General features: G+C 43.6%; 1 protein-coding gene and 1 non-coding gene across 3 annotated transcripts in view; both read right to left on the bottom strand.

The window, feature by feature from the left end:
* Positions 1 to 24,899, bottom strand: part of LOC136864144 (serine/threonine-protein phosphatase 4 regulatory subunit 1) — a 1,196,145-nt gene that overhangs the window by 491,028 nt on the left and 680,218 nt on the right. The gene's annotated exons all lie outside the window — the stretch shown is intronic.
* On the bottom strand, positions 6,814 to 6,921 carry LOC136865060 (U6 spliceosomal RNA). Its single transcript, XR_010859447.2, has one exon. It is a non-coding gene; the product is annotated as a U6 spliceosomal RNA (small nuclear RNA).

Genomic DNA, 24,899 nt, shown 5'->3' with positions numbered 1-24,899 from the left:
TAAAAATGGAAAGTCCGCCACCCACTTAGGATCACGCAAAATAATTTCGGACCGCCCTTCCATGTCACAAAAGGTCCCACCCCTCGAATGAAAACAACGAGCTGATCTGTGTCCGCAATGTCTGGTGATTCGTCGAGGGCAATGGAAAGTGATACGAAATTTGCTGCCTTCTTCATTAATTGCTGTTCCATATCAACGGCCATATCACCTATTCTGCGAGCCACAGTTTGAGGAGAAAGAGAGATTTTGTCAAATTTCCCAACTAGCTCCATAGGACAAATACATGCGTCTATCGGGCAATCCTTGATTAAATTCCCTTCCGTGAAGGGTTTTCCAGCTTTGGCAATTCGCAGCGAACATTTGTACCTTGTTCGTAAATTGCGTCCACACACCTCACTCTCCTCAATCTCCTGTCAGACAAAAATACGGCAAGTCACAATTTTAGTGTTCTTCAGATAATTCAATAATTTCTTCATTCCCGCTTGTAAACAAGCATTTTAAAAGTAAAACAATAATACTTACAGAATAGTGCTGCTTGAAATTTTCTTTCAATTCTTCCAACTTCAATTGGCAACTGGCGTCTGTCAAATCACCATAATCATCAATGTGTTACCAGGCGAGTTGGCCGTGCGGTTAGGGGCGCGCAGCTGTGAGATTGAATCCGGGAGATAGTGGGTTCGAATCCCACTATCGGCAGCCCTGAAGATAGTTTTCCTTGGTTTCCCATTTTCACACCAGGCTGTACCTTAATTAGGCCACGGCCGCTTCCTGCCCATTCCTAGGCCTTTCCTATCCCATCGTCACCATAAGACCTATCTGTGTCGGTGCGACGTAAAGCAAAATAGCACCCCTGTGTTTGGCACTGTAGTGCCATTCCTAATTGTGCTTTTTTTTTGCTATGGGCTTTACGTCGCACCAACACAGATAGGTCTTATGGCGACGATGGGATAGGAAAGGCCTAGGAGTTGGAAGGAAGCGGCCGTGGCCTTAATTAAGGTACAGCCCCAGCATTTGCCTGGTGTGAAAATGGGAAACCACGGAAAACCATTTTCAGGGCTGCCGATAGTGGGATTCGAACCTACTATCTCCCGGATGCAAGCTCACAGCCGCGCGCCTCTACGCGCACGGCCAACTCGCCCGGTAATTGGGCTTTTTTTAAACACATGAAATCTCGGTGGCACACTAAACATTTGGCATGCCCTTTATAAGCTGTACAGAAAAATGAAATTTCCCATTCTGCTTTAAAGGCTGCTGCTTCACCACTCCTTTTTTTGTATGATGTTCAGTCATGACAACTGCGAAACTGGTATAGTTACACGCTGTCAACAAAGAGCAGTGGACAAGACTAGCGACTGATAGATCGGCTGCTCGCTTCGGCACGGAGGACAGACCGCTCGCTCAGCCAGCCAAGCTCCTCCCACCACTACCGAAACTACCTTCCCCAAAGCGCTCGGAGCATTGGCTTAGAGCACGGCCAGAGCGCTAGTGCTCGGGGAGCGCAGTTTGGATGGCCCTGCCATAGCGCATACAGCGTATAGAGAAAAAAAATTTAAAAACAAATATAATAATAATAATAATAATAATAATAATAATAATAATAATAATATGCCCTTCTCGCATTCGGCTGTGCAATCCTGTGTTGTCAGGCGGATACTACTGCAAGGGTTCATGACGCTCCCACCCGCCGATCCCTGGGTGGTCACAAATGCGTGCTTTCTGGAGTAAACGCTCTCGTTAGAGGCCCATCTGTGAGCAGCACGCACACCAAGAATTTTGAATCGGTCTACAAGTAACCCTCAAAAATAATAAAAATAAAGAGGGAACCATGGCCACATGACCCTTTTAGTCGCCTTCTACGACAGGCAGGGATTACCTATGAATGTATTCAGCCCTTCCCAACCACAGGGGTCCAACACATTGTACCAAACCGCAATCCATGTCCGCGCCCAGGTCGCCCCTTTTAGTCGCCTCTTACGACAATCAGGGGATACCGCGGGTGTATTCTATATGTGCGTCCCCCACCCGCAGGGGTGCCAGGCTAATTATTTACTCTTCGGAATATCTGCTTTACTCACAGTCCGACTACGAGTAATACATAGTTGAATATGGGGAACTACTTACTTACACCTCCAAACTGCTGTTTTCATCCGTACCATTCATCCCCTTTTAGCCCAGATATCATTCAAATACACTAGTGTCCAAAAGTTAAACATATGTTACAAGCAAGCAGGTCAACAGGAAACTGACCGCAAATCGCAAGACATATGCACCTAACCAACCTTACGTGTTCGCTCTGTATAGGAAAGGAGTGTTCCCTGCTTTGACTAGCGGCGTAACCGCAAGGTAAATACAGCCAATGCCTGCACCCCATATAACCTCAGTAGTCTTTGCCCTGTTATAGTGTGCGGAGTGTAGCCTCGTGGTCAACGTGACCACACAACGGCATGTCGCCATTTGGCCCCCGTTTTGCAGGGTAGAATACTCGGCGGCCTGGAAGCAGGCCAGATACAGACCGAAGTCCCCGTAACCTTGAATGTGCCACAATGTGTCATTTGCACGCTTTGGAGATGATTTCGAGACACAAGAGGTTAGTCGTAGGCTAGTACCAGGTCGAACAAGGGTAACCACCCCACATCAGGACCGATATCTGGCCTTAACTGCCCGACGAAATCGCAGTGCACCTGCAAGACAATTTTCGGCGGAGCTTGCAGCCGTCTCAGGGGTTGCCGTTTCTCGGCAAACTCTGTACCGGAGGCTCAGAACAGCAGGGCTGTTTGCCCGACGTCCGGCGGTGTGCGTCCCGCTCCCTCCAACACAAAGACGGGCCCGTTTACCGTGGAGCCGTCAACATCGAAACTGGACCATGAATGAACGGAGGCATGTGCTCTTCACAGATGAATACCGCTTCAGTTTGCAGAACGATTCCAGTCGCACATTCATCTGGGGAGAACCGGGTAGCCGAAACAACCACAGGAACATCGTGGAACGGGACCAGTGTGGTGGTGGTGGTGGTGGTGGTGGTGATGGCGTCATGCTGTGGGGCGGGATCATGTTGAATGGCCGTACGGACCTGCACATCTTCATAGGTGGTCCGAGGAACACTGTTAACGCTCGGAGATAAAGGGATGAGGTACTGAGACCACATGTTCCACTCTTCAGAGGTGTGCTTGGTCCAGAATTCCTCTTAATGCCCCACCGCACCGCGCTGCTCAGGTGGATGAATTTCTCGCTGGGGAAGACATTCATCGCATGGACTTGCCAGCGTGGTTTGCAGATCTGAATCATATAGAGCATGCCTGGGTTGCATCGGGGAGGCGCACTGCATCCCGTCAGCCTCCACCAAAGACTCTCATAAACCTTGGCATTGCCCCTTTGGAGGAATGGGATCAACTGCCACAAGAGCTCTTGGACCATCTGATAGAGAGCTTGTCACGTCGTTGCGAAGCATGTGTGGCCGTTACGGGCTATTAACCACAGAGCTTCACAGATGGCATAGAGCTCCGCTGTGTACACACTACAAGTATCCGGGAGAGCAAAAAGAAACCTATCACTGTCGACAACGAACGCACAGCCCACTTTCGTGTCTGTTCTCGAACCATCCGTGTAAACGACGATTGAACATGGATACCGACCAACAACGGACAGGAAGAGCCTCCGATAAATCGAAGGGTCCGTGTTTTCCTTCGAGCCAGTGTGCAGATCCAGGAGTATTTCAGGTCGTCGCACACCCACGGAGGCACCCCACTGGGTTGTCTGGCAAGGCAAGGAACCGAAGGTACATAAAACAACAATCTGTGACTGCTATCCAAGCGTATTCCAACCGACCGCATTGCTCGAGGACAAGCAGCGTACAGCCGACTCTTTCCATTGTTGAATACGCAACGATAGCTTGGATGAAGTGGCACCTGTCGCAAATTTGCAGCATACGATAGAGGTATTTGCTGGCATCTCAGGTGTAAAGGCAGAACACCCGATTCAGCGAGCAGGCTACCTATGAGGCTTGTACGAAAGCTCCCGTCGCCAAACTAACCCCGCTGTGGTGGATGCTGTGCGACTTCGCAAGGACGCTTGGTGTTGCTGAGCCATATGCCGCACTGCCGTAGTCTAGGCGTGATAAAATGTTGTGTGTGTCCTCCGCGCCTACAATCTCCGCAGCCCGCCCAACACATGGATGTTTCCAGAGGCCACGAGGCAGACTGCAGTGCGCTGACGTGATAGTCTGTGACGTCAGCCAGCGCTATAAAAGGAGCACCGTTTCTCGCCTCTCCAGGACTCCTACATTGTCAAACGACCAGACTACACCGCAAGTCAGACACGGAGGTACCCTCTTAAAAAAATGTTCTGAATAGGTGGACTAATTCCTGGCCGTGAGGTTTCACCTCTGGACATTGCCTCATCCATCCTGCATCCCGTAGCCCCGTTGAGCACCCAGCCGAGCATTCTGCTACTTACTCAAGTCCCCTACAGTGCTCCGACTCCAATCATAGCATTCTGCTATACAGGGTGAAGCGTAATTCGCGCACTCGGGCGTCGCAGCGCGACTCCTCACATGCCAGCAATAAAAAAATGTCTCTTACAAAATTTCGTCTTGCGAGTATATCCGGCAGAAAAACGACGTTGATGAGTAGCAATCTGGCAACACTGTAACCACATGTAGGGTAACTACCTCTGTCAGCAGTAGTTAGTCGTACTGTACAGTTTGTGCAGTGGATAGAGTTGTGGGTTAGTATGCAGGAGGTCGAGTGGTCGATCCTGGGTTGAGGCGTAAGTTTTTTATTTCGTAAGTGTAGTCCAAGCCGCCTCTGTTGTGTAGTGGTTAGCGTGATTAGCTGCCACCCGCGGAGGTCCGGGTTCGATTCCCGGCTCTGCCACGAAATTTGAAAAGTGGTACGAGGGCTGGAACGGGGTCCACTCAGCCTCGGGTGGTCAACTGAGTAGAGGTGGGTTCGATTCCCACCTCAACCATCCTGGAAGTGGTTTTCCGTGGTTCCCAGTTCTCCTCCAGGCAAATGCCGGGATGGTACCTAACTTAAGGCCACGGCCGCTTCCTTCCCTCTTCCTTGTCTATCCCTTCCAATCTTCCCCATCCCCGCAAGGCCCCTGTTCAGCATAGCAGGTGAGGCCGCCTGGGCGAGGTACTGGTCATTCTCCCCAGTTGTATCCCCCGACCAAGAGTCTGAAGCTCTAGGACACTGCCCTTGAGGCGGTAGAGGTGGTATCCCTCGCTGAGTCCGAGGGAAAAACCGAACCTGGAGGGTAAACAGATGATGATGATGAAATGTAGTCCAGGTGGTGTGGTATCTGGCATCTTAATCGTCAACAGCGATTGCAGTGGGTCCTCTAGAAGCCATTTGCACTTACATACTACGATCCTAGAAATGGACGAACAATCGTTTTCATTGGCCAGCTTTGAAAGGCGCCCTTTCCACGTCGTGGGCGTGAATTTATTCGCACCACTTCATCTACTAGATGTGTAACCTGTTTTTTTTCAGCTGTCTATTTGTTATTAGTCTAACCAGGTATTTTGTTGTTTGAGCGTTACAAAATGTTGTAAATGTAGGATACATGTGACCTCAGAAACTGTGTCTTACTGTATTACAGTAGGTAATGTCAGATGGAAATTAGCAAATAAAAAATGCTCCTCATCCCAGGATCGAACCATCGACCTCCTGCATGCCAACCAAAAACTCTACTCACTGCACCAACTGTACGGCACGACGAGAACGTCCCGATAGCGGTAGTTACCCTACATATGGTTACAGTGTTGCCAGATTGCTACTCTTCAACGTCCGTTTTCTACCGGATATAGTCGCAAGCCGAAATTTTGTAAGAGACATTTTTTTATTGCTGGCATGTGAGGAGTCGCGCTGCGACGCCCGAGTGCGCGAATTACGCTTCACCCTGTATATGAACACTAGACGCAAGTTCCTTGCTAGTTATACTTTTCCTGTTAGCATTCTGCTAATACGAACTCTCTCTACAAGTTACACTTGTTATTATACATGACCGATAGTTTTCGACTATCAAGAACATTCTCTCATTTGAACAGACTGTCTCATCAAGACAAGATTGAATGTATATAGGAATCTCAAATGTAAATATTATTGAGGCCCTCAGCCTACAACCTTATATTAACATTAAACGTGTGCAACTCAACAAGCTTAAAGAAAAGTTTCGTTCTATTTCATGTACATATTGTATAAATGTGTTGAAGAAATAAGCTTTTATACAACACAACATAAAATATGTGCCCTATAGAATCGTAGGAGCACCGTGCGGTCAGCCCTCTAATTAGTGCTTATTAGTTCAATGCACTTTTAACGATAATTTGCTATCGAAAAGGAGCCCAAGAAATCGGTATCAACTGCAGGAATAGCTACATTTCCTAAGTTCAGGAGGCGGGTGAAGAGAAAAAGTGGACAACACAGGTCTTTGTTCGGAGGTCCACTGTTCCACTCTCCTAATAGCTTCTGCGACTGCCATATTACGCGAGCTATAGTGCAGCGCAAAATCATCCACATATAGTGACGGTATGACTGCTGAACCAGCAGCAGCAACAATACCGTTTATGGCAATCGCGAACAGAGTGACGCTAAGAACCGATATCTGTGGGACTCCATTTTCCTGAACGTCGTATTGCGAAAATGTCCTCCCTACTCGGACACGGAATAGACGAATGGACAAGAAATTCGCAATAAGTACCGGCAAGTTACCTCGGAATCTCCACTGATGCAGGACTGAAAGGATATCATATCGCCAGGTGGTGTCATAGGCCTTTTCTAAGTCAAAGAAAACAGCTACCAAATGCTGTTTAAAAATGTGGAACGCTTCACGATTTTGCGTGTCATCCTTGCGCAGGGCCCTACGAATCTTCTCTGTATCCTTTCTAATTTTTAGTATATGTACCGCCGAAGCGAGTACGGGGGGGGACAGACAGACTGCCCGCCCCCCCCCCCCCTAATCGCCAGACAGTTACAGAAGCCGCATGTTTGAACATGTTTTGGTTTATTTGATTGGTGTATATTATCACGTTCTCATTCTCAAATAAAAGGTAAATGGGTATTACAACATGATTTCCTTGCCACCTTTCCACTATTGACCATTATATTTGCGATCACAACAGTGGATCGAGGGATGCTTTTCCGACTATAAGCAAACCCGAAACTGTGCAGATGATCAACTCGAGGCACAGCAAAGCAGACGTAGCAACACATCTTCCGGATGGACAGGAGAGACCCCTGAACATCACCAGCTCAATTTCGAGCAAATGTAGCAACCCACGTTACGCGACATACAATACGCAATCGTTTGCCTGTTGGGGCCGATGACCTAGATGTTAGGCCCCTTTATAAACAACAAGCATCATCATCATCATCGTATACCTGCAGTTGGCTTACGGGCCCTTCATGGTGCACTGAAGTGTTCCAATCATACCTCTACATCAGAGATGCTCACACTGGGCATTCAGTCCCGCGGGCGCCTAGCACTGTAAGCGGACGGGCAGGCAGACGATGAGCGTATGCTATTCAGCCAGTGACACTGAGGCTACGTAACAGACCGAGCTCGATAGCTGCAGTCGCTGAAGTGCGGCCAGTATCCAGTATTCGGAAGATAGTGGGTTCGAGCCCCACTGTCTGCAGCCCTGACATGGTTTTCCGTGGTTTCCGATTTTCACACCAGGCACATGCTGGGGCTGCACCGGTACATTAAATAAGGCCACGGTCGTTTCCTTCCCACTTCTAGCCCTTCCCTGTCCCATCGTCACCATAGGACCCATCTGTGTCGGTGCGACGTAAAGCAACTTGCTTGCTGCGTCACAGGCCATGAAGGTTAGGTGAAGTTCTCCCAGTCACTCTTGATCACTGCGGCGATCCCAGAGTTTGAAATGAAGGCAGAAAATAATGAGAGAAAGTGGGCAGAAATCCACGCCATTTTCAATTTACGTAGTAAGAAATAAGTTATTTATGTTCATTGCTGTTTATGTATTTTGACCGGATACAATAAAGAGTTACTGGGCGAGTTGGCCGTGCGGTTAGGGTCGCGCAGCTGTATGCTTACATCCGGGAGAGAGTGGGTTCGAACCCCACTGTCGGCAGCCCTGATGATGGTTTACCGTGGTTTCCCATTTCACGCCAGGCAAATGCTGGGGCTGTATCTTAACTAAGGCCACGGTCGCTTCCTTCCCATTCCTAGGCCTTTCCTATCCCATCGTCGCCATAAGACCTCCCTGTGTCGATGCGACGTACAGCAAACAGCAAAAAACAAAAAACAAAAAAACAATTAAGGGTTAGGCCTACAACCTCAAATATTTTTATAATGTATGTAACGAATTACAGTCTTTATTATTACATTTTAAGAAGCGTTTTTGATTTCTAATATAATACGGGGTTTAGGAGCTGTGGCTTGTGGTTGTTTGGGTTTAAATTATCTGATAAACTCACCAAGAATCGAACCATGCTTACCGGGAATAAAATCAGTTGGGTTAAATATTTAAAGGCATACTGTATATCTATTTGGTAATTGCATTAAAATTGTTGCTGTACATTAATCTTGGATAGTAAATATCGATGTCCTGATAAGTTTTAGGTACTATTTTCAGAAATTGAGTGAACAGGGAAAGTCACACAACATTACAAGTGTGTGCAAAATAAATCACTAAACTTGTTGAATTATGTAATAACATTACGTATTCTAAGGGTCTTACTAATAAAAAGTCCTTATACCGTTGTTTAACTCTTGTTTAGTTATACAGTGAATAAACCCTGTATAAGCGTTTTACATTTTTCTTACTAATAAACGAGGTATACGCATTGTATTACTACACAGCACGTATACACTCGTTCCAAGGAGTAGGAATCTCTTCCTGTAGTTCACTGACGTATTTCGCACGTTCACCGCCTTTATGATCGCTTCTGCTGCTTATCTACGAGCAAAACTTTCCGGAAAGTCGCACAGTAGCACGGCATATCGAAAAGGCAGTGGCAACACTAAGTGAGACTGCTGGAAATTCGCTTATATTGATATCAACATTTCTTCAGCTTGCTTGTGTAATGATCGCCAAAAAAAGAAATGGAATGGCTTAAGAAAAGATCAATAGCTCTTAACTTGGATAGTACGGAAAACGTAAGCAATTGTAATTCAATCGGCGGGATGAAAAGGGTACACATTCCAAAATCCTTACTTTTCAGGAGAAAGGAAAACCTGTTTTGTAGCTAAACGAAAGGTTAGATCAAAAAAGTTTCTATTAGGCATTTATACATCACATTTCTACGTATTCAACTACAAAGTATGGAAATCATATTACGTACGGTTTTCAAGTTATACCATTTTTTATGTCAAGGAATATGTCCCTTTTTATACTCAAATTTGAGAAAGATCTAAGATATTTGTAGAGGCAGATAATGTATAATAAACTCGCAATTTAAAGTCTATTAAGCAGTAACACCTTATTACACAAACATACGCCCAACCATAATTTCTTTTATAGTTATTCATTGTCATTCCGTGAGACAGCTGGAAATTGACTTATATTGATATCAACATTTCTTCAGCTTGCTTGTGTAATGGACGCTAAAAAAAGAAATGGAAAAGCTTAAGAAAATATCAAAAGCTCCTAACTGGGGTAGTTCGGAAAACGTAAGCAATTGCAATTGAATCGGCGAGTTGAAAAGGGTACACATTCCAAAATCCTTACTTTTCAGGAGAAAGGAAAACCTGTTTTGTAGCTAAACGAAAGGTTAGATCAAAAAAGTTTCTATTAGGCATTTATACATCACATTTCTACGTATTCAACTACAAAGTATGGAAATCATATTACGTACGGTTTTCAACTTATACCATTTTTTATGTCAAGGAATATGTCCCTTTTTATACTCAACTTTGAGAAAGATCTAAGATCTTCGTAGAGGCAGATAATGTATAATAAACTCGCAATTTAAAGTCTATTAAGCAGTAACACCTTACTACACAAACATACGCCCAACCATAATTTCTTTTATAGTTACCGTATTCATTGTCATTCCGTGAGACAGCTAGAAATTGACTTATATTGATATCAACATTTCTTCAGCTTGCTTGTGTAATGGACGCTAAAAAAGAAATGGAAAAGCTTAAGAAAATATCAAAAGCTCCTAACTGGGGTAGTTCGGAAAACGTAAGCAATTGTAATTGAACCGGCGAGTTGAAAAGAGTACACATTCCAAAATCCTTACTTTTCAGGAGAAAGGAAAACCTGTTTTGTAGCTAAACGAAAGGTTAGATCAAAAAAGTTTCTATTAGGCATTTATACATCACATTTCTACGTATTCAACTACAAAGTATGGAAATCATATTACGTATGGTTTTCAAGTTATGCCACTTTTTATCTCAAAGAATATGTCCCCTTGTATACGGTAGGTACTCAATTAAGAAAGATCTTTGTAGGGGCAGATAGTGTATAAAAAACTCGCAATATCAAAGGTCTATTAAGCTGTAACATATTTTTACACTAAAATACGCCCAACCATCATTTCTTTTATAGTTATTCATTGTCATTCCGTCTCTTTAAAGTGTTTTACTTTACGAAGATGTCTAGCTTCCATAACCTCTGAATCGTGTACGGTACCGTATGTCTTCTATGTTTAAAATATCGTGAAGATCATCAACGTTATCGTCATTCTTTCAACGTGTGTTCAATGTTAAATGGATAAGTCGAATATTTTACAACGATTATATTACTGTCGACAATAAATACCACGAAAATAAACTGCTCGCTCGTTTCTTTTTTTCCGCTACACGCTGCTATACAACGCTTATACTAGGGTCCTGGACTGTATAAGCAATTCAGTGAATAACTATAACAGATGTATACACAGGAGGCTTATACACGGTTTATTAGTAACGAATTTCGCGTAAACGGTGTATAAACCTTGTATAAAAGTTATACACCGTTTATTAGTAAGACGGTAAATGAATAACAGAAATTTTACGTTTTTAATTTGAAATACTGTAATTTTCATCCAAGGAACTGTAAATCGCAGCTTGTACTCGAAAGTCCCGTACCTTTGTAGATTGTACCGAAAGGATTATAACCTGTCAGTTTTCTATGGATGAATAAATATAATACAATAAAATTGACTGTTTATATCGAGCACAGTATAAATCAAACAGGAATATCTCTTAAAGGTCAGATTTCTTTGCGATTATAGAGTTGTATTTTAAATATTTTACCTCTATCAACATTTCGCTGAGTAGTGGAGGAGAGCTTCGTAATCACAATAGAAGTCACTGCTGCCTTCCCTGCAAAGCGTTTTCTTTCTCTCGCATCGCTGTGATGTATGATTGCTGCGTAAGCTGCCCGCATTTACATCACACCAGCCCGGCCGCACTAGGCTAGCCTCACCGGACGCCCAGCTCCTCGCCGATCTCCGTAGTGCGCAAATCACTCATCCCAATCTTTTTTTCTCGGCCGGGTGGCCCACGTCTCTAATCGCAGCCCAGCCGAGCTCAAAAAAGCACAAATAGGCAGACGCCTAGTTGGCAGTCGCCTCCCCAATACCATGCCCTATATACTCCTCCCCTGGGTAGATCTCTCTATCCCAGAGGTAGAAATACAGCAAGCACTAAAAACACAGTATGTCCAAGTGGTAAAATCCTTTCGAGTAATAGATGGCCGAACGAAGAGACCTTCAGAGCACATCTTGCTACAAGTCATGACCGACCAAGAAGTGCAACGCCTAATACTGCAAGGAGTTAACATCAGGAACTACAACTACGTGGTAATAACACCGCCACAGAACATCCTAGACCAACTTCAAGCCAAACCTGAATCAATTCCCATCCTCCATGAGCCTCCAATAAAGACAAAACCATTGCCACTCTCCCTCCCTATCACAACCACAACCACAACCATCATAACCACTACCAGCACCCACGCCACAACCATAACAACCACCAGCACACCCTGCCACTCCTTCCCGGTCATGACATCAACCCTCCCCCCCCCTCCCATCTACCAACCCCCCAGTCCACAGCAAACAACGTCCGACATAACTCTGCAGGACTATACCGCTGACCAGGTTACACCATCCGAACAAGAGTACTACACCGACCGAGCAACGCCGACCGAGCAGCCACCATCTTCCATGTCCATCCACAGCTGTGTACTGCGAGGCATCAACCCGGACATCCCTACAAGAGCCATCATTCAGGAACTCCGCACTGCAGGCATCCCAGTGAAGAAGGCCATAAGGATCCGAAACATCCACGGCCCTACCTATATGGTCCGCCTGCAATTACCATCGGAACGAGATGTACAACAACTCATCAACAACGGAGCACAAATCTACGGAGAACATCACCGAGTGGAACCCTCTTTTTCACCACCCCCATCCACCCGCCAACCATCAGCCACTATGCATCCCCGCCCCCGGCCACCCCCTACACAAATTCCACCATATCATCAAGCTCTCCCACCTCTCACCCACTCTAGCCCCTACCAGCAGCCCATACCCTCACTGGATCTCCTCCACTACCTCATCCTGTCTCTGCACAACTGTACCACCACTCTCCACCTCCTAACCTCACACCTGCTCCCAACCATGGTCATCCCACCTTACCCACAGTCAAACCTAATCCCAAATCACATATACTAAAATTGTAACCCCTAGTATAACACCAAAATTGTAAACCACATGAAAATCGCCATTGTATCTATGTATAACCATTGTATCTCTAAATGTAAATATGTAACACCATTGTATCTAATCTAATAAAGAGCACAAGAGCAGATACTGCACACTTAGCCAAGAGGCCAAACTCCTTCACATCTCCAAATCCAAAAGCTACTTCCCTCTTAACTACAAACCCCATCAAATCCCCAAACCCCGCCAAATCTCCTGGCCAGAGAGAAGGCGTAACCTTCTAGGTGGCCCGCCCCTCCCCTTCGGGGAGGGGAATGAAAACATCCCCCTTGGTCCTTGGTCTGCTCTACATGGACATGTACGGCTGCTCTAGTTCTAGAAAGATCATGCTGAACCAACGAATGGCACAATGTCACTTTTACTGAAGCATTACAGTTTTGTCTCGGCCTCAATACCGTCGCAATTGTGTCTGACGACGTAGCATGGAGTGTGAGACAGCTGATCTTATTCGCGAGAGGCACATGTGGCGAAATCCAGGCAAATGTTCGAAGGAGCTATTGACTTCAATGTGAACTGTCAACTAGTGATTGCTGAGGGTAGTATGACTCTCAGATAGTATGTGGACAAGGAATCAATCCAGTGGTTGTCCTGCTGGTGAACGTAACAACTGGACTGTTCCTGAAAAAGGATACCCGCGCTCACACACACAGCATGCATCTCCAAGTGTTTTACAAACTGGTGGACGCACGGCATTTCCTTACAGTGATACATGTTTGTATCCTTCATAGGATACGTTCAACCAGTTCAATTTTCACTCCAATCAATAACGATTCTGCGAAGATCTTACAAAAAGAGTGATCAATCATATGTCCAAATACAGCTTGTTTTAATCGATCTCTCGCTTCCTCAACTGAGGGCATATTCAGATAGCAGGCAGCTGAGCAACATTGGCTTTGTGAAGAAAGAGATTAATGTTGCCGGTACGATGGACGTACACGACATCCACAAAAAGCAACTCTTCTCAAAATGTGGGGGGACTCGAATGTACGATGGATTGGAGGACGTTATCTCGGTACTGAGGAGGATGAACCACAAGGAGAGGCGCAAGGTGACCCTATGAAACGCCATCTGAAAAAATCACTGCCCCAACTTTCCAGCAATCGCTCTCCTTGTTTGCGACATTATTTCCCAATACTCACCAACATGCTGCCAACGATTGTTGTGAAAAAGAGGAAAATGACTTTCATGATATCTGACCCATCCGTTAAGTATCCAATGACGTCAAGGTATAAAAGTTAGTCTCACCGTGGCTATCAAATAACAGGTATTCAGGTATTCGAGACCTTCCGAGCCGATAGTCTCAAGTAGTGGTCATCTACTATAGTCCGTGGACGACCCGCGCAATACTAGTCCCCAACAATACTCTTAATTCAAATAATGATTTAACATCCGCACCACGTCACTGTCTTTCACTCGTACGTGTCTGAAACATCCCTTTTTAGTCCTTTCTGGTATTGAGTGACTAAGGTCGGGTTCAAAAACAACTGACATTTTGAGTGAATCTGTCGCTAGAGTACTGACCATTACACAGCACTGTTGTGTTGCACTATACTGATAGGCTTTCTCGCGTTAATGAAATTAAAAATAAAATACCATGTGTGTCAGGAAAGTTTTATGTAATCTTAAAACAATTAAGATGGAAAGTAACATTCTCCTCAATAAAAAAATTCACATTTCGACACCTAGCTACGCTGGCGAAAAGACTGTGCTTAAACACTTGAATTAAAGAACACTGTGTATTTTGTGCCTATTGTAATGACAGGTTATACGATTCCGTGTGATTACATACGTTTAATAGAACTTTACGGGAAAAGTTTGAACATCTCGTACGACAGAAAGCAGACTCTTGGACGAGAGCTAAACGGCACAGTACCCTTCAAAAAAACAATAGATTCGACTCAAGGTCGGTTTCCACCCCTTAACCTCCCTTCTTCTTCTTCTTCCTGGCCATTTCCGAATTTCATGGTATCGGCACTTCGGATCTGGCCGTTTTACGAACGGATGCCCCAACTGACTGCGAACCTATGTAGAGGTATCCATTCACTATTGCATATTTCTGTGATATTTGATGTGATATTTGATATTTGTGTATATGAAGAGGTGTGTATTAAGACGAACACAAAACACCCAGCCCCAAGCCAGAGAAATTAATCACACGCGGTTAAAATCTCCAGCACGGCCGGGAATCGAACCCGAGATCCTCCGTACAGTAGGCCAATACGTTGATCATTCAACCGAGGAGCTTCTTGTCAAGCAATAATAATAATAATAATAATAATAATAATAATAATAATAATAATAATAATAATAATAATAATAATAATAATAATAATTCAAAAAGTAAAGCCTTTTAAAAGGACAGCTTGATTCTCCAGGATTTGGTACAGGATGCGAGAACTTTACCAGCTGTGCTGTAAGTTGGCCTGCAGTAATAAAAGTACCGAGAGAGCTGCTACGGAGTTTGGGTCGCGAAACTGCGAGCTTGAATTCGGGAGATAGTGGGTTCGAAAACCACAACTGGCAAACCTGAAGATGGTTTTCTGTGGTTTCCCAGTAACTCGGTCACTTGCTTGCTAGTCATGTTCTCTCCCATAGTCATCGTAAGAGCACTCCGAGTCGATGCAATGTAAAACAAATAGCATAGAAATAACAGCACGCAAAATTACAGTTTATCGAATAGTTTTCCTCCCAGGTGAGAAAGTATTCCCTTTCTTATGTTATAGTGGTGAATTTGGTAAAAACCTCTTAGTTAACGAAATTCATTCCTTGTAATCGAACAAACATGAAATGCATTGCAACGTATAAAACAGAGATTCTTCGGCTAGAAGACTAACAAGCAGTCGTTCATTTCCTCAGTCTACCACTCCACAGCGCAGATGCTGGTCGTACGGCCGAAATCCCAGATTTAGAGAAAGCAGGCAGCTCCCCTAATGCCTGAATGAATCGGTGATTGTTATACTAGATGGCATTTAGCAGGCAAGCATCCCATCCCACACAGTCCCTGTAGGCATCGATCCGATGCACGTGCTAGAACCGCAATCCCGCAGAGGAAGGGCAACGGCCGACCTCCACGCGATCCATGACACTGCCCTCAAGAACACTAATGTTACTCCTTATTCTAACCACTTACCGGAAAAAGTGTGCCTTAGCCAATATTGTGGCGTACTATGTAACTTTCTTGTGTTGCACTTATCTGTCTTCATGTTATCTCCGTCATTACCATGCTCTTGGCCTACACATGAGTGGGAAGAATACGGGCTTATACTCCTGTTAGAAAGTGTTACAACTGTATCCTCATTCTCAAAACTCTAAACACTCAAGGTTCTGAAGTGAAACGGTCCACTGGACTGCCTCAAGTATTTAGCGGTACGATAGCGCCAAAGTAAGTAGATAACGACTAGCATCTCTATGGCTGAGATTTAATGAATTTTGTCGGGTAAACACCAAATGTGCCACCAGAGATCTTTTACATGCCGACATCGTACGACACGGAGTGTCGAATGGACTTTTTTCCGCCCTTCAAAAATCCGACTACCTCTGCCGGGTTTGAACCCGCTATCTTGGAATCCGGAGGCCGACACTCTACCACAGATCCACAGAGGCAGCTACCAGAAATCTGTAAAATAATGTGTGAATAACGGGTACGTGTCCCCGTTTAAAGCAATTTTATGATTCATATAAATGCACATTTCGGCCATTTTTTATTGTTTTGGTCATATTTTGTTCATTTTAGTGATGCAAGGTCAGATTTGGTTATATGTTTCAATCTTCTTTGTTTGAATTGGGGCGTCGTTTTTAACAAGGTACATGTCATCTGCGTCGAGTTTCAAACACAGGATTTCCAAATACTAGTAGATATATTTTTCTTTCTTTTTCCGGAACAGACAAGTAGCAGGTTTAGAAGAGCTGATTCCCAGAAAGAGCTGCCGTATGGACGTCTGAATGAATAGGAAGTTACTCCAATAGATACATTTAGCCCAGAAGCAATTATCAAACAAGGAAATTACATATCTCGCTCAACTCATCCTTGACGGGCCCAGTAAAGGCCTCCTTCCTCTTTTAAACGCCAACGAATTTCAACAGAGTGGTCGCTCTTGTAGTACTGCATTGAATCCCATCATGAATAAGTGAAGTGCAGAGAAGGTGTAAAATTAAGAAATTGTGTGTAGAGTTTGGTGAAGAAATCTTAAGAACTGAGAGGATTTTTTTGTAAAGCGTGTGAAGTTAAGGTAGCGACAGTAAAGCGATTTATTGTGCAACAGCACTGCACTACGGCTAGGCGTAAGAGCTGCGTGAATCCAAGATCGACTACAATATATCAGACCTTAATGCTACTATTGATTGGGAGGAAAATTGCGCCTCCATGACCGAACATTTGAGACATGTGGTTGGTTCATATCTGTGTTTACATTCTGTTAAAGAGTTATTTTGATCGAGTTGTTGAAGTATAAAGTATTATATTTCGTAAAATAGTAATCTATAACGGTTTATTATTATGGTGAATTGTTAGGAGTGTACATGATGGTATTTTTGGTGTATAATAGTTTTTATATTGCCATGCTGTAACATTTCACAAAATGGGTCGTTCCTGCTGCGTTCGTGGTTGTAGATTGAATTATACCGTTGCTGAAGCTTTTAAATTCCCTGAAGATAGATCTTTACGAGAAATGGATAAGGAATATTCATCGGGAAAATTTCGAAGTCAAAGACCAAACTACAGTATGTGTGTAACCAAAATTTGTGGTTAGGGAAGATATCTTTCCAACCGAAAATGGTGAGCCTATTCGTTTTTGTTTTCTTATTCAGTCGGAATAATTTCATTAAAGTTGACGATAAATATTAGTTTCTTTGTAGAATATAAGTATTTGAGTGTATTCATATGTGTTAGTGGTCCCTTACGATCTGTAATTACAGTAGCCACAGAAAGAATTCGTACACAAACATTTTAACGTATACCTTGTATATTAAACACCATGAATTAATATAAACACATCCAGTGAGACGAGTGTATAAGGAAAAGACACCTTGCTGTACAATTGCTATGATATTCACAGCGCTCAACGTAATAAACAAATAAACTCGTCCTTTAATACAACAAAAAGTATTCGTACACTACTAGATAATTCAAACACTTGCCGAAGTCTTTGTTCAAACACAGTCTTAATATTTTAAATGCTTGCCTTTAGCTTTGATGACTTGTTTCAGACGTCTTGGCATTGAACTAACAAAACGTTTGGTGTACTCTTAAGATGTGCTGGACCATGCATCTGAGAGTATCTCTTTAAGACGTTCTTTACTAGTAGGATGGCGTTTTAGCACTTCTTTGCCAAGAGGACCCCACAGATTCTCTATGGGATTGAGATCTGGACTCTGCGGTAGAGTGCGAAGTCTTCTTCGGGCATTGTACAACAACCATTCGCGGGTTATCATTGCAGAATGCTTAGTATCATTGTCCTGTTGGAAGGGGGAGGTCCCTTCAAGACGAAGCTTGTGTGCACTGCTGTGTAAATTATCGCGCAACACATCTATGTACTTCCTGGCATCCATCATACCATCAATAAATGCCAGGTTTCCCACTCTATTCGCAGCCACGCAGCCCCAAACCATCACATTCGCTCCTCCGTGTTTTACCGTGGGGATTACGTGTTGAGGTTTAAGTTTGGTGTTTGGCTTCCGCCATACCTTGCTGCTCCTATCAGTTCCAAACTGTGTAAACTTCGCTTCATCAGAAAAAATAATTGTGTTCCAAAGGCCATTGTTGTTTCACAATACTCTTTCGCTAACTGGAGGCATTCCTGCCTATTTCTTTCATTTATAAGTGGCTTCTTTCGTGGACATCTACTGCACAAGTCCGCACTGTGCAATACATTCCTTATAGTTTGCACACTCACCGTTTTGTTGCACCTTGAAGCGAGTTCTGTAGCGATGGGTGCAGCACTTCGGAGCGGTTCTTTTCGCGCCGAATGCACAATATTGCGTCACTCCCGTGATGTCAACACTTTTGGAGGACCAGGTCTTTTTTTTTCTGTTTGTCCGCTATGCTTGTATTTATTAACCATTGAACTCACCGTAGTAAATAAAATGCTGAGCGGTTTTCCAACTTGACGATAACTTTTACCTTGTCTTTACAGTAACACTATATTCCCCCGTTGACTCAATGAAAGTTCCGTCGTCTTCCGCCCCATACTAAATAACCTTGCGGCAACGACAGCACAGCGATGACGTAAGATATAACAACCACTCCTGCAAGCACAGCGGCCTAAAGCTGTGCGACAACTGATTTTACCAATCACAAAGACAGTACATCCGCACTGTACGAATACTTTCTTGGCGGTACGATCTGCACTTCGTATACAGTATCTCGCCGATCATGTTACATTTTTAAATGATTTGTATGTTCAGCGTGTATATCTGATGTATGTCGTTATGCCGTTTATAAATCTGACTTCAGCTCGTAAGCCGTAATGATATTCCATCACATTCCATAGGTGTACGAATACCATCCGTGGCCACTGTATGCGCAGTCATATGAGAATGTGTTTTGATCGTGTTATGAACCGGATTTGAATCGAACTATGGCAATGCCTTTCATGCAACTATTCTTAGGTTTTCTAAGGAATAAAACATTAAGAGAGAAGTGGATTACGAACATACATCGTGAATATTTCTACAAAACAGCAGTGTGCATATGTCATCTGAGAGTAAGTCTGAGGTTAGGGAAGACTTTCCTTTCTAATTCTAAATGGTGGACCTATTCGTATTCCTCGAAAAAACAATTCATTTAGATAGATGATAACTGATATGATGTTCCATCAGTGTCTATGTGCTTCAAAGTGATTTAGATGCAATTGTATTCTGCAAGAATCTGTACTTGCCTGCGGAAACAATTCGTTGGATCTTTGAGTATAACAAAACTTATAGTGTTACACAGAAGAAATAGTGACTTGCAGGGATTAGCTTCGTTTGTAACACACGGGTTTTATTGTACCAATACTTTCCGATTCATGCTGTGGATATCTGTTATCAAGCAGTCTACACCAAACTGAAGCTCGTCCATGTAGGTTAAAATCATTGTTTAGAGTCAATTGAGTTTTTATACTCATGTTCTTCAATGGGGAAAATCCTATTACAATATATCCTTAGTGTCTGAACGTTTCATTACTAAGTTTACCATCATTGTTGGAAGTACTGCTATACCATATGTCAACATATGTTTTAACCTTAGAAGGACTTTTTTTTTGCTAGTTGCTTTACGTAGCACTGATACAGATAGGTCTTATGGCGACGATGGGACAGGAAACGGCTAGGAGTGGGAAGGAAGCGGCCGTGGCCTTAAGGTACAGCCCCAGCATTTTCCTGGTGTGAAAATAGGAAACCACGGAAAACCCTTTTCAGGGCTGCCGACAGTGGGGTTCGAACCTACTATCTCCCGAATACTGGATACTGGCCGCACTTAAGCGACTGCAGCTATCGAGCTCGGTCCTAGAAGTACCAAGGGGTGGCACGAAGTCCCACAAAACAGGATTTTCTCCTGCAATTTCTGTAAATGCGAAAGAGAAGATGTGAAAAAAATATTTATTGTTCTTTAGTGTTATACCTTCAACTTTTTGTTATACAAGGTGCCCGGGTTAAAGGTGTAATAATATCAAATTTAATAACTTGAGAAGTAGTGGTGATATTTACTTTCGCTTTGTTTCTACAAGTAGGGAAGCTCAAAATGTTTGTTTACATACCTAATAAACCTCGATATGCGCACCATTAGTGGCGCGACAGACATCTAATAGGTATTCCACTTCTCTCCAAATGTTCTGTAGCATTGCAGGCGTATTTACCGTGCCGGAAATACGGAATGTAGCCTCGTCCGAGAAACAGACCGAAACGAAGAATGCCTCGTTTCCATCAATTTTTGCGAGAATTGTCTCCGCGAATGCCTTCCGTAGCGGCCTGTCCTGAGGTTTGATTTTCTGACGAAGCTGCAGTTTGTACTCCCGTAGGCGCAACCTTCTGTGGACGACATCGCGTACTGTCGAACGAGGTAACTGTAACTGCCTACTTGCTTGTCGAATTGACTTAAGAGGGCTCCGCTTGAAGGACTCACGGATTAAATCAACAGTAGCCTCTGAAAGTGCGTGCTTGGCGTGGCGGCTAGGGTTGGGCACTATGTCCCTGTTTCGGGACACTGTGCCGGTGCACCGTTATGTTCCGCTGTTCCGGAACACGGAGTGTCAATTGCTCCGAAACATTCTCAAGCGAGACCGAGATATTGACTTGCTATCCCGTCAGAAGCGCCCTTCCCCTTCGCTTACTAGCTGACTGTCGATACCGGCCGTGTGCACTTTGTTCTACCGCCTGACACTCAGGAGCCGTCATCGGCTAAGTTAGCGTGCTGGCCTTTGGTCACAGGGGTCCCGGGTTCGATTCCCGGCAGGGTCGGGAATTTTAACCATCTTTGGTTAATTTCTCTGGCACGGGGGCTGGATGTATGTGTTGTCTTCATCATCATTTCATCCTCATCACGACGCGCAGGTCGCCTACGGGAGTCAAATCAAAAGACCTGCACCTGGCGAGCCGAACCCGTCCTGGGATCTCCCGGCACTAAAAGCCATACGCCATTTCATTTTTAACGGCTAAGTTTGTGCATGATCGCGTAGCAGGATATTTAGCCACCACACTCTCCCTCTGCTTGAGCTTTTCAGAACTTATGATTTTCACTTTCCTCGAGTTCAGAGTGTATTGTGAACAGAATTGCAGGCTCAGTGATATAATTGAACGCTCACAATTCTATCGCTTGCCCAATTTGTAATCAGTTCTAATGCTACTAGGTACACATTCATTATTTCTAACACCTTAAAGAGAAACTAAGTCGCTAATATTATTCTCAAACACTTACATCTACATGACTTGTAAATATCACTTCTTCACCTGAATGTTTCGTCTTAAAATGATAATTCAAGTTTTCCTATAATTAAAGGATGTAGAACATTCTGACATACTGAGCCCACCAAGTTATTCACAACTATTAGAGAATTAAATAATACACTTCACTAGCTTAAGTGATGATTTAACTGAACATTCTGAAAGAAAGAAACTCAAGTCCACGTTTTAACAAACTTCACCTTATTACCGCAAGCTACAGTTAACTGATTGGAAGCATCTTTTCACGCGGGATCTTCGAGAATGCTTACACTATAAGAAAGAAAGTCTTGTGTATAATAAAATGAAGTACGGGTACAACATACTGGGCACACGAAGTTATACTTGGCTATTTTACAATTAAATAATACACTAGTTTAATTGGTTTCACTTCGAGATTCGCAAGTAATCAAAGGTAAGCGGGACCTGTGACGACACGATGCGTTCGGCACCATGAGTCAAGTGACAGCGGATATAGCCGATGACGGCTCATGACGGCTCCTGAGTGTCAGGCGCTAGACGTAAGTGCAGTGTGCCCGTGCCGCCGCCAGTCCCGCCATGTGCTGCTCGTGTTGGAGTGTTCCGTGTTCTGTCATATCCTCTTTGTTCTGTGAGTTCCGTTGCAGCCTGCCACTGGCCTTCGGTAGTAAATCGGTACATGCGAATAACTTAATGTGTTCTGTTTTGTGTTCAACTGTTCTATAAGTGTGTTTTCATTGAAGCCTAGGAATATACACCGTACAAAGGACGGTAAACTTTCCATGACGTCGCACCGGTGTCCTGTTTGGGACTTTTTTACTAGAATAAAACCCGACAGAGTGAAATACAATATATGTTTTTCTATTTTGTGTGCAAAGGGATCTTCAACCGGCACAATGTCCGACTCGTTGGCTGAATGGTCAGCGTACTGGCCTTCGGTTCAGAGGGTCCCGGGTTGGATTCCCGGCCGGGTCAGAGATTTTAACCTTCATTGGTTAATTCCAATGGCCCGGGGGCGGGGTGTTTGTGCTGTCCCCAACATCCCTGCAACTCACACACCACACATAACACTATCCTCCACCACAATAACACGCAGTTACCTACACATGGCAGATGCCGCCCACCCTCATCAGAGGGTCTGCCTTACAAGGGCTGCACTCGGCTAGAAATAGCCACACGAAATTAAATTAACCGGCACAATGACGAGACATTTCAGACTTAAACATCCCACAACAGACATTTATCAAAGTAGTTTCTTATCGGTGCATCATGACTCAGAAGACGAAAAGGCAACAACTGAAGCTTCAAGTCCTGTGCCTGCCACATCTGTTCAAGTAATAACTGGACAAACCTATCTTCCTGTGTCGCTAATGCAAGCTGTTTCATCATCATCTACCACCAACACTACTACTGCTACTACTACAACAGGTACGTCCGATCATACACTCGAGTTAAGCACATTAAGCAGAGGGAAGGTACAAAGATTGAAACAAAATAGAATACAAGCCTATTCATCCAGGCCTATGTCAACAACTAAGAAAGAGAAACTTGACGAACAGTTGTTGAAATGGATTGCAAAAGATTTTTTACCTTTCAATATAGTTGAGGCTGAGGAGTTTCAGAAGTTTTTATCGATGTTGAATCCTAATTATAGTATCCCAAGCCGTAAAACACTTTCGTCTCTTGAATAAACTCTATGACACAACATTGCAAGATGTCAAGGCTAACATGTCAGAAAATGCTTCATATGTACCCTTACAACAAATGGGTGGATTTCATTGAAAAATGAAAACTATATAGCAGTTACCGCTCATTTCATATGTAAAAGTGATGGCACACTCTCTTCAAAGCTTCTGTCCTGCTCAAAGTTTGTAGGAAGACACACAGCAGACAACATTGCCGAAGAACTCAAGAAAGTGGTAATAGAATGGGATCTTCAGGACAAAATCGTGGCCTGCACAACAGATAATGCTTCAAATATGGTTAGTGCGGTTCAGAAGTGCAACTGGTGGCACGTTCCGTATTTAGCGCATAGTTTGACTCTAGTAGCACAATCAAGCCTGGAAGAAATAAGGCCAACGAGAGAGAAGGTTAAACGTATTGTCGAATTCTTTAAAAGCAGCCCACAATCCTTGGAGAAACTTCACAGCACTCAAAAACAGATGGGTTATCCTGTTCTGACTCTAAAGCAGGACTGTCCAACACGGTGGAACTCGACATACAAGATGATGAATAGAGTGATTCAGACCAAAGAACCACTACAAAGTACTCTTGCAATAATGAACAATAATTCTGTGGAAGTTTTAAACAATGAAGACTGGTACATAATTGAGAAATCAGTTGAAATTCTTCGGTGCTTCGATGAAATGACGAGGGAAGTCAGCAGTGAAAAGCACGTTATCCTTTCAAAAATTGGATTGATGAGTAGGAACCTTCGAACTCATTACCAACAGCTGCGAGAGGTGGAATATGACAGTCCGGCCATTTCTCGACTCCTTGGCAAGATATGTGAAGAACTGACAAGTAAAATTTGCAATAAGTACCACAATATAAATATGTGGGAAGCAACACTTTTAGATCCACGTATGGTTTTATGAAGGATGAAAGCAAACTTAAAGAAATAAAGGAAAAAACTTATTAATGATGCCGCTACCGTTATTGGCACTGCACACCAACAGACAGCTGTTAACACATCAGGTGGAACACAAGAGCCCTCATCAAATGAGAGTCAGGCATATGGGTCTACAGTATCATTTTCGAGCATACTATGGAAAAAACTTTGATGCAGGCGTTGAAGAGCTCGTTCAAGCGCCAACTGTTAATCCAAAAACAGTAAGTATCATACAGATGGATAAGTATTTAAATATGCCTCTTCTGCATAGGTTAGAGAATCCTCTTCAATGGTGGAATGACAACAAAGATACCTTGCCAGCCCTCTACGACTTAATGAAGAAGAGACTTTGCATTATGGCGACACCAGTTCCCTGTGAACGAGTGTTCTCAAAGCAGGGACAGACCATCACAGAAAACCGTACACGTCGGAAAAGTGACAAAGTTTCTAAAATCATGTTCCTGAATGCAAATATGCCGTGAACATTTTGAGCACCATTTAAAGTGTTGTAGCCTATTGGAAGATTAACATTTGTAGGTAGTTTCACTTAATTTTTATTTTCGTGCTCTCCTTGTACAGTATATAGTGTTTAATTTTTATTTTCGTGTTCTCCTAGTACAGTATATAGTGTTTAATTTTTATTTTCGTGTTCTCCTAGTACAGTATAATATAGTGTTTAATTTTTATTTTCGTATTCTCCTAGTACAGTATAATAT

The sequence above is a fragment of the Anabrus simplex genome, chromosome 2 (genome assembly GCF_040414725.1).
Source record: "Anabrus simplex isolate iqAnaSimp1 chromosome 2, ASM4041472v1, whole genome shotgun sequence".
NCBI lineage: Eukaryota > Metazoa > Arthropoda > Insecta > Orthoptera > Tettigoniidae > Anabrus > Anabrus simplex.
The sequence above is the reverse complement of the archived record's forward strand: the minus strand, read 5'-3'. Positions and strand labels throughout refer to the sequence as shown.